Below are 9,513 nucleotides of genomic sequence, written 5' to 3'. Positions count from 1 at the left end.
TCCTGGTTTTTCTGACCTTTCATACCGGATGTACTGGTTTTAAAGGGTACAGAAACGGCACAGGTGTCATCATGGTGGCGACTGAGCTCACTCTGGCTATGCCCTGTAACTTGCTGGTGGAGGGTACATCTTGTTTCTTTGCTCTGTCCTGTGAGTTCTTAAGCTGGAAGCTAGGCCTGCCTGTCCCCTTGTGGACCCAGAAGAGCTGGTATGCCTGCTCTGCAGAGGGGTATATCTAAGGGCCTCACAGCATGTGGGCAGGACCCAAGCATTTTACATAGGCTTTGGAGTAACTTGTACTTCTCTGAGGACTCTAGTGGACATTTTAACCAGGATTATTGCCCTAGGATTTCACCATAGAAATTGCCCATTTTTTGTTTTTGGGTTTTTTGTTTTGTTTTGTTTTTTGGTTTGTGTTTTGTTTTTTGAGACAGGGTTTCTCTGTGTAGCCTTGGCTGTCCTGGAACTTACTCTGTAGACCAGGCCGGCCTCGAACTCAGAAATCCACCTGCCTCTGCCTCCCAAGTGCTGGGATTAAAGGTGTGCACCATCACCACCCAGCCATTTCTGTCCATTTTTTTTTTTTAAGATTTATTTATTTATTATATGTGAGTACACTGTAGCTGTCTTCAGACACACCAGAAGAGGGCATCAGATCTCATTACAGATGGTTGTGAGCCACCATGTGGTTGCTGGGATTTGAACTCAGGACCTCTGGAAGAGCAATCAGTGCTCTTAACCGCTGAGCCATTTCTCCAGCTGCCTCTGTCCATTTTTTCTACTTAGTTTCTTCCTGCTTTGTAAAAAGTTTTTGATTTTTTAACACTGATCTTTGGTTGTGTTTGAACTTTTTTGATGTGGAAAAATTCAAAGGTACCAGGACAGTGATGGTACATGTCTTTACTCCCAGCACTTGGGAGGCAGAGGCAGGTGGATTTCTGAGTTCGAGGCCAGCCTGGTCTACAGAGTGAGTTCCAGGACAGCCAGGGCTACACAGAGAAACCCTGTCTCGAAAAACAAAAACAAAAAAAGTGTATGCCCCCATGCCTGGGTAATATGGTACTAGGGGTTGCACTCCAGGCCTCCTGCAAGTTCTCTACCAACTCAGCTAGATTTCCAACCCCAAAGTGGTAGACTGTTACATTCAGGGTGTTTTCTTTCCTTTAAAAGGAAATGGAGGGAGCCAGGGTATAGTACAGTGGTGGAACACTCTTATGCTCAAGGCCCTGGGTTCCATCCTTACTGTGTGTGCATCCAGCACACAGGAGCTGAAACTGTGGAATGGGAATAATAGAAAGGTATTGATAGGACTGGGCATGCTGGCACACACCCTTAGTCCCAGGATGGAATAGGCAGAGGCAGGTGGAAATCTGTACAAGGCCAATCAGTGCTACACAGTGAGATCTTTTCTCAGGAGACCAAACCAAAAAGTACAGAATCCATAGGGCAGTGTGTGGAAAGGAGTTGTGACAGACAGAATCTGAACGTGTCTGAGGTCCAGGAGGACTAACACAATAGGGGTCAGTAAGGGTGGTCAGCTCTGCCTATGATTCCCTGCAGGTCGGGAGGGGCTTCTGGGCAATGCCTTGTCAGTCAGTTTGCTGTCACATGAGACACATGTTGAATTGTCTTCTACAGAGAAGAGGGGAATTCTGCCAAACCAGCTCTCTGGGGACAGCTCGTGAGGAGGCATGTGCCTCGCTGTGCATCACCTCCCAGGAGGGGACTAGCCACACAGACACCTCACAGGCCCCCAGATTTTACAGAATCATCATCGTTGCTCTCTAACCATGCTCCTGCCTCCTGTCAGCACATGTACTACATTTGTGAGAACATTAATAGAATCATAATGCCTTTTGGCATGCTGTTTTCAAAGTTCATCTGTGTTAGAGCATGCTAGAAATTTTTCTGTTTCTGAAACAGGGTTTCTCTGTGTAGCCCTGGCTGTCCTGGAACTCACTCTCTAGACCAGACTGGTCTTGAACTCAAAGAGATCTACCTGCCTCTGCCTCCTGAGTGCTAAAGGTGTGAGCCACCACTGCCCAACCTGTGTTAGTATTTTTTTCTCTGTGTGGTGTGCCACGTGTACACATACACATGGGTCCCCATGTGAAATTCTGAAGTTCATTAGAGTCTGCCATCACTCTGTCCCCTCTGCCTCCTGCACACTGACATTGCAGACAGAGTACCATACTTGTCTGACAAGCACACGGATGCTGGAGACCAGAGCTCTGGTTTGCATGCTTGTGCATTGAGGGCTTTAACCACTGAGCCATCTCCACAGCTTGTTAGGAAATTTGATACCTACATAATGTTTTCTTTATTCACAGAGCACATTTGGTTGATTTCAGATAGACATTTGAGCTGTCTCTCCTCCCTGACTGCTATAAAATGCTGCTGGGAAGTTTTGCTTCAGTGTTTGTGTGGACACATTTTCATTTCTTGCAAGTCAGTGAAACTGCCAGGTTGTATGTTAATCTCTCTGTCAAGTAGCCTGGTATGGTGTTATATTTCTGTAATCTCAGCATAGAACTAAAAGGATTAAAAGTTCAAGGCCAGCATTGGCTACATTTAAAACCCTGCCTTAAACAAAGATGCAAACAAACCCCAGGAAAAAGAAAAAAGAAAGTCATGGGCTGGAGAGATGGCTCAGTGGCTAAGAGAACTGACTGCTCTTCTAGAGGTCCTGAGTTCAATTCCAAGCAACCACATGGTGGCTCACAACCATATGTAATGGGATCTGATGCCCTCTTCTGGTGTGTCTGTAGACATCTACAGTATACTCATATACATAAAATAAATGAATAAATCCTTTTTAAGAAGTCAGGAATTATACTTACCTGGCAGTGGAGATACCACGATCACGAAGGCGGTTTTCCCAGGGCGAGGCTTATCCACTGCACTCCGGATGTGCTGATCCCTGCCATTTCCCCAAACGTGGGGAAACTCGACTGCATAATTTGTGGTAGAAGGAAATGCGTTCACGCTCTCCCCTGGGGGTGGGGGGGAGAAGTAAGTAAATAAATAAGAAAACAAAGATGTTTTTAAATTTTTTTTTTAAGATTTATTTGTTGTTATATGTAAGTATAGTGTAGCTGTCTTCAGACACACCAGAAGATGGTGTCAGATCTCATTACAGATGGTTGTGAGCCACCATGTGGTTGCTGGGATTTGAACTCATGACCTTCGGAAGAGCAGTTGGTGCTCTTACCTGGTGAGCCATCTCACCAGCCCACAAAGATGTTTTTAAAAAAGAAAAGAAAGTGCCAAGCTCTTCTTACATGGCCATACCATTGCATAATCTGCCAAGGAATTGTTTTTGACTTTTTCTGTGACAGAATCACTCCATGTTGCCCTGGCTGTCCTATAACTTACTATGTAGACCAGGTTGGCCTTGAACTCACAGAAATCTACCTATCCCTGCCTCCTGAGCACCAACCCACCCCAATGTATGTGTGAGTGCATGCATGCATTCATGTATGTATATGTACTATGTGCATGTCTGGTGTGTATGTATGTGTACTATGTGCATGCTTGGTACCCAAGGAAGCCAGAAGAGAATCTCAGATCCCTGGAACTGTAGTTACAATTGATTGCGAACCACCCAGTAGTTGCTGAGAACTGAACCTGTGTCCTCTGAAAGAACACATGCTGTTAGCTTCTTTCTCCTCAGCCTCTAAAGCTTTTATTCTTTTGTGTATGTGGGTCTGTACGCAGAGGCCGGAAGAGGGTGTGGGATTCCTGGGAGACGGAGCTAAAGGCTGCTATGAGCCACCTGATACGGGAACCAGATTTCGTCCTTCTCTGTGGCAAGAAGCCACCTCCCCAGCCCAGGGGACAACGCGTGCCCTTTTTCTTTTCTTTTTTTCTTTTTCCTTTTCCTTTTTCTTTCTTTCTTTTTTTCTTTTTCTTTTTTTTTTTTTTTTTTTTTTTGAGACAGATGTGTACCCTTTTTGCCCTCTGTGATCAATTGTATATCTTCATAACGCTAGTAATTTTAAATATTCAGAGTGGACACATTACAGCCCCTGCCCTCATTTTCTTTCTTTGCCTGCTTGCCCCTGCCCCCATCCCCTCCTTTGGAACAGTCTCATCAGGTGGCCATAGCTAGCCTGAAACTGTAGATGGAGCAGGATGACTTCAGACCTCCTGAGTGCTGAGATTGGGGGCACAGGCTGGCGTCCTTCCTGAGGATCGTTCTTTCTTTCATATTATTATGTGTGGATCATCAGTCTTTTCTAGTACTTCAAGCCACGACTTCTGTCACCTGGATGAAGCACCACTACTTGGTCTGTCACCTTATATAGCTAAAATAGTATCTTTAAACCATTAATCATTAATAAAATCAGATTTTCTTCTTGGTGAAGTGATGAAAAGTTTAAGCCATGGGCAGTTCAGTGTAAGCTCCTTGGTAAACATGGTGTAGATGAGACCTCTTGCCCGGCCACCGCGGCAAGGACCTCAGTCTGTCCTGTCTTAGGACTACCATTGCTGTGATGAAATACCACGACCAAAGCTGCCTGCTCTGCGTTTTTTCAGCATACTCTTCCAAATCACTAGTAGTCATCAAAGAAAGCCAGGGCAGGAACCTGGAGGCAGGGCTGAGGCAGAGGTCATGGGGGGTGTGGCTTACTGGTGACTTTAGTTTGTGCCACATTGACATAAAACTGTTGAACACACTCAGGTATTCTTTTTAAAGAACATTGTTTATCAGAGAATGATGGTACATAGCTGTACACACTTGTGGGGCAGAGACACAGCTGCATTTCTCTGAGTTCAAGTCTGGGCTGCTTTGCATAGCCAGACAGGGCTATATAATGAGATTTCAAAGGAAAACCACCTACTTGTTCAGTGTGTTTGCTCCCCGGCTAGTGCCCCGCTGTATGAGTGTGTTTGCTCCCAGGCTAGTGTCCCGCTATGTGAACATGTTAGTTTGCTCGCCTGTGGGAACTTACTTGGGTTTTTGCGGGGTGACATCTGTGTTTTGGGATTGTCATGAGGCAAGCTGCATTTCTCAAAGGTTTACCCTAAAAGTGGAGCTGCTAGGTCACATGTTAAGTTCATATGGCTTGTTTTATTTTTGAGACACCTCAAATGCCAGAATTATAGGCATAGCACTAGATCTATGCAGTGTTGGGATTCTATCTATCTATCTATCATCTATTTTTGGGACAGGGTCTCACCTTGTAGTCCTGGCTGACCGGGAACTCACTCTAGACCAGGCTGGCTTCAAACTCAGAGATCTGCCTGCCTCTGCCCGCTGAGTAAGGGCTTCGGCCTTTGCGGTGAGCACTTCTCTGAGGTGCATCTTCAGGCTCTAAATACATTTTTTTGTTGTTGTTGTTGCAGGGTCTTGCTGTCTAGTGCATGTTGGTCTCACAACCCTCCTACGTTAGACTCCCTAGTGCTGGGTTAGAATACCATGCCCCATAGAGAATGCATTTCATTTCATGCCTTTGCTTATTGAGATAGGCCTCCTGTGTTGCCCAGTCTGATCTCAGACTCAGTGGCTCCTCTCTCTCAGCCTCCAGAGTAGTTGGCTGGGGCTACAAGTTATGCCACTACCCCTGGTTTGGCAAATTTATTTTAAATCTGGCTGTGTCCCCAGTGAAGTGCAAGCTGCCCTCTTGTAAATGCCCCACAGCCCCAACAGCACTTGGCACTTGGACCTCAAAGTGTGTTTTCAGTACAGCCACTAACCAGCATGTCATAGCTTGCCATGGTTTAAATTATCATGTGTTTTACCAATTTTTGGGGGGGGTTGGGCGGAGATTGGCTCTATTTTTTTTTTTTTTCCGTTTTGGTTTTTCGAGACAGGTTTCTCTGTGTAGCCCTGGCTGTCCTGGAACTCACTCTGTAGACCAGGCTGGCCTTGAACTCAGAAATCCGCCTGCCTCTGCCTCCCAAATGCTGGGATTAAAGGCATGTGCCACTACTGCCTGGCTATTTTACCTATTTTTAAGTTGCATATTTTCTTAGGGTTGATCTTGATCTTAGGGTAGGTTTTGTTCTGGATGCAAGTCTGGTTGAATATATAACTTACTTGGAACTTTTTTAGCTTTTTTAAAAAGCGTTTTTTAAAAAGAAAATCTTTTTATCTTGTGTCTGTTCTGTAGGGAAAGCTTTTAGATTTGATGAGATGTTTAGCAGTGCTCTGTTTAGGTTATGTTTTCAGTGTCTTATCTCAGATTTGTGTGTCCCACAAGCATGCACGACACATGTACTTCTGGGGAGAGATGTGTTTAGGTATGCCTCAGGCACCAGTTTTGTTTTGTTTTCCCTAGCCTGAAATGCTAAGTAGGCTAGGTTGGCCAATAAGCACTAGGGGCCACCTGTCTCTGTGTCCCTGGCAGTAGAATTATAAGCACATGCCACCACTCCCAGCTTGTTTTGTTTTGTTTCATTTCATTTTGTTTTTCAAGAAAGGGATTCTCTGTGTAGTCCTGGCTGTCCTGGAACTCACTCTGTAGACCAGGCTGGCCTTGAACTCAGAAATCTGACGGCCCCTTCCTCCAGAGTGTGCACCACCACAGCCACCCAGGCCACCCAGGGCTCTCCCAGCTTGGGGTGTGTGTATGTGTGTATGTATGTATGTGTATGTGTATGCATGTGTGTGTGTTTATGTGTGTGTATGTATGTGTATATGTGTGTATGTGTGTGTATGCATGTGTGTTTTTGTGTGAGTGTATGGGGGGGGCGGGGGGAACTTCTGGAGATTGAGTGATTGGGTTCAGGTCCTTATGCTTGCCTTGTAAATGCTTTACCAATGGAACTATCTCCCTAACCCCTTCCAAATTCTTTGCTAACATTAGATCATGAAAGTTTTCTGTTGTGATCTCTTGTCATTACAGTGTTTCTCATGTGACAGTTGGGTATATTGTTCGTTATTTTTTTGTACAAGGTATAGGGTTTGGATTAATTCTACAGTTTCAGTGCCCTGCTTTAACTAAGATCCAAAAGTAATTAAATGGAAAAGTTTCCAAAAAATAAGCAATTCATATATTTTAAATCGTGCAATCCATAAGTTGTAAATTCTTAGTGTCGTGATGGAGTCTCATCCCATCCTGGTGGCTTCCCACCCGTGGCACCTGTGTGGATCATTCCCTCCTGCATCTCCACTGTCTCCTGCATGCTTGGCCACTTGCCCATCTCAGGGACCAGAGGATGTATGTAAGGAGGCCTTCTACCTCTGTGACCTTGTTTTACCCAGGGGCTGCCTAAGCACAGCGCTCACACACAGCTGGCATTCAGGCCTGCCAAGGGACACGGAAGGTGCTGTGCCTCACTTGTCTATTGTGGTTTTTATGTACTTGTTAGCGGGAGGGTTTTGGTTTTCTTTTTGTTCTTTTAATAATTATTTATTTATTTTATGTATATGAGTACACTGTAGCTGTTTTCGGACACACCAGAAGAGGGCATGAGATCCCATTACAGATGGTCGTAAGCCACCATGTGGTTGCTGGGAATTGAATTCGGGACCTCTGGAAGAGAAGTCAGTGCTCTTAACCATTGAGCCATCTCTCCAGCCTAGTTTTGGTCTTTTTAAAATGTGTTTGTAGGTACAAGTGGTGTATGTGCATGTAGAAACCAGAAGTTGACATCAGGTGTCTTCTCTATATTTTTGTTTTTTGGAGTAGGGGAGACAGCTGCTTGCAACTTATTTTTAGTTCTGTGCAAGTGACAGTTTTGGGATCAGGAAAGCTCTGTGGGGTGGGAGTAAAGGGACAGGGAGGCAGACTCCAGCCTAGCACCACAACCCTGCATTGGTGGTTCTGCAGGTCAGGATGAGGCCTGATGTTGGCCTGTTGGGATTGGCTGGCTGGCTGGCTTTTCATAGTTTGAGGAGCCAGGCTACCAATGAGCATGTTGCTGAATGTTGGAGGTGGGGTGAGGGGAGGGGAGAGGAGGGGTGGTGGAATTTGCCAACTGATCAGAGGACTCATGCCCATGAATGGAAGAGTAGAGTAGATGGCTAGTGACCAGGATCAGCCTTGGAAAGCTGAGTGCTGGGGCACTGTGTCCCCTGAGTAGTTGGCACTTTCTACAGGTGCTGTTGCTGGACCCGGAGCCGAGGCCTTTGGCACCTGTAGTAGTCCTGAGTGGCCACAAGTGAGCTACTGGAAAGGAGGGCTGCCACAGGCCTAGGCTGAGAAGCTCATTGTGGGGAGGCAGCAGGAGGCCACTTCTTGACACACACATGGACAGATACCTTTAGTTGCTTGGTTTATTTTTTGAGGCAGGATCTCACTATGTAACTTTGACTTGGAACTTGCTTTGTAGACCAGGCTGGCCTTTGAATTCACAGAGATCCACTTGCACCTGTCTCCCTCCTCAGTGCTGGAGTGGATCACAATGCCTGACACAGATACTCTGTTTTGTTTTTGAGACAGGGTTTCCTTTTTGTGTCTCTGGCTATCCTGGAACTCACAGAGTGTATAGAGCAGATTGGCCTCAAGCTCAGAAATCTGTCTGCCTCTGCCTTTTGAGTGTTGGGATTACAGCCAAGCTGTTTTGTGTTTTTTTATTTCGTTTTTGGTTTTGTTTGTAAACAGTGTCTCACTGTGTAACCCTGGCTGGCCACAGATGCCTTTAAAATTTGCTTTTAACATGCATTTGGTGTGTATGCATGGAAGTGGCTTTAGAACTGGATAATGGTTGGAACTGGGAGGATTAGGAGAACTGATCAGAAAAGGCCTGGACGTCCATCCTTGGGCGACCAGGGAGATTCTGGCAAGGGTACCAGAGGATAGCCCTAGAAACATCTAAAATATATTATTGCTGACTCTGACCATGGTGTTGTTCATACAGCAGCTGAGCCATAGTGACCCCAGATGGCTGTCATAGGATGTTGCAGTCAGTAAACGGCACTGGACATTACAGGGGCAGACCCCCCTGATCATCAGGACAGTACATAGTGAAGTCTTGGACATCTTTGAGCTGCCAAAGTGTACGTAGGGCTTCCAGGTACAACCCCTGCCTAGGGGACCTTCAGTCAACAAACCTGTGTGAGCTCCTGAGGCTGACACCCCCACCCCCATTGAGCCACCACTGCCAGGCAGGATTAAAGATGTTTGACTCACACAAATTCATATGTAGGAACATGTCTCCAAAGAGACAATATTTGGAGGTGATTTATGTTAGCATCCAGAACCTGCCTGCGGCAGATATGTGGGCAGGTCCACAGGCCTGTCACCAGGGCAACGGCCACCATATTCCCAGAATCCATTGGGTTCAGCTCCCACCTTTACCTGGACTGCTACATCACGACATATATATAATGGGTACTTTCCTCCATCTTTCTCTCTCTCTTCTTCTCTCTCTCCCCTCTCCCTTCTTGCGCTGTTACCCCCTACCCCCCTTCCAATTAAACCTCTTACACATGAAACTGCCTGGGCCTGGTGTCTGCAGACGCTTCCTGCCGCGACTCAAAACCCATCATTTTGGTGCCGAAACCCGGGAACAAGGCAGTTTTGCGTCTACCGACCGGCTCCTCACCGCCAGGGCAGACAGGGT

At 46.1% G+C, this 9,513-nt stretch overlaps 1 non-coding gene across 1 annotated transcript; it reads left to right on the top strand.

Annotated features, from left to right (window-relative positions):
- Positions 1 to 2,832: 2,832 nt before the first annotated feature.
- On the top strand, positions 2,833 to 2,996 carry LOC116092835. Its single transcript, XR_004119525.1, has one exon. It is a non-coding gene; the product is annotated as a U1 spliceosomal RNA (small nuclear RNA).
- Positions 2,997 to 9,513: the final 6,517 nt, after the last annotated feature.

Source organism: Mastomys coucha, unplaced genomic scaffold (genome assembly GCF_008632895.1).
Source record: "Mastomys coucha isolate ucsf_1 unplaced genomic scaffold, UCSF_Mcou_1 pScaffold15, whole genome shotgun sequence".
NCBI lineage: Eukaryota > Metazoa > Chordata > Mammalia > Rodentia > Muridae > Mastomys > Mastomys coucha.
This window is presented reverse-complemented; position numbering and strand designations above follow the sequence as displayed.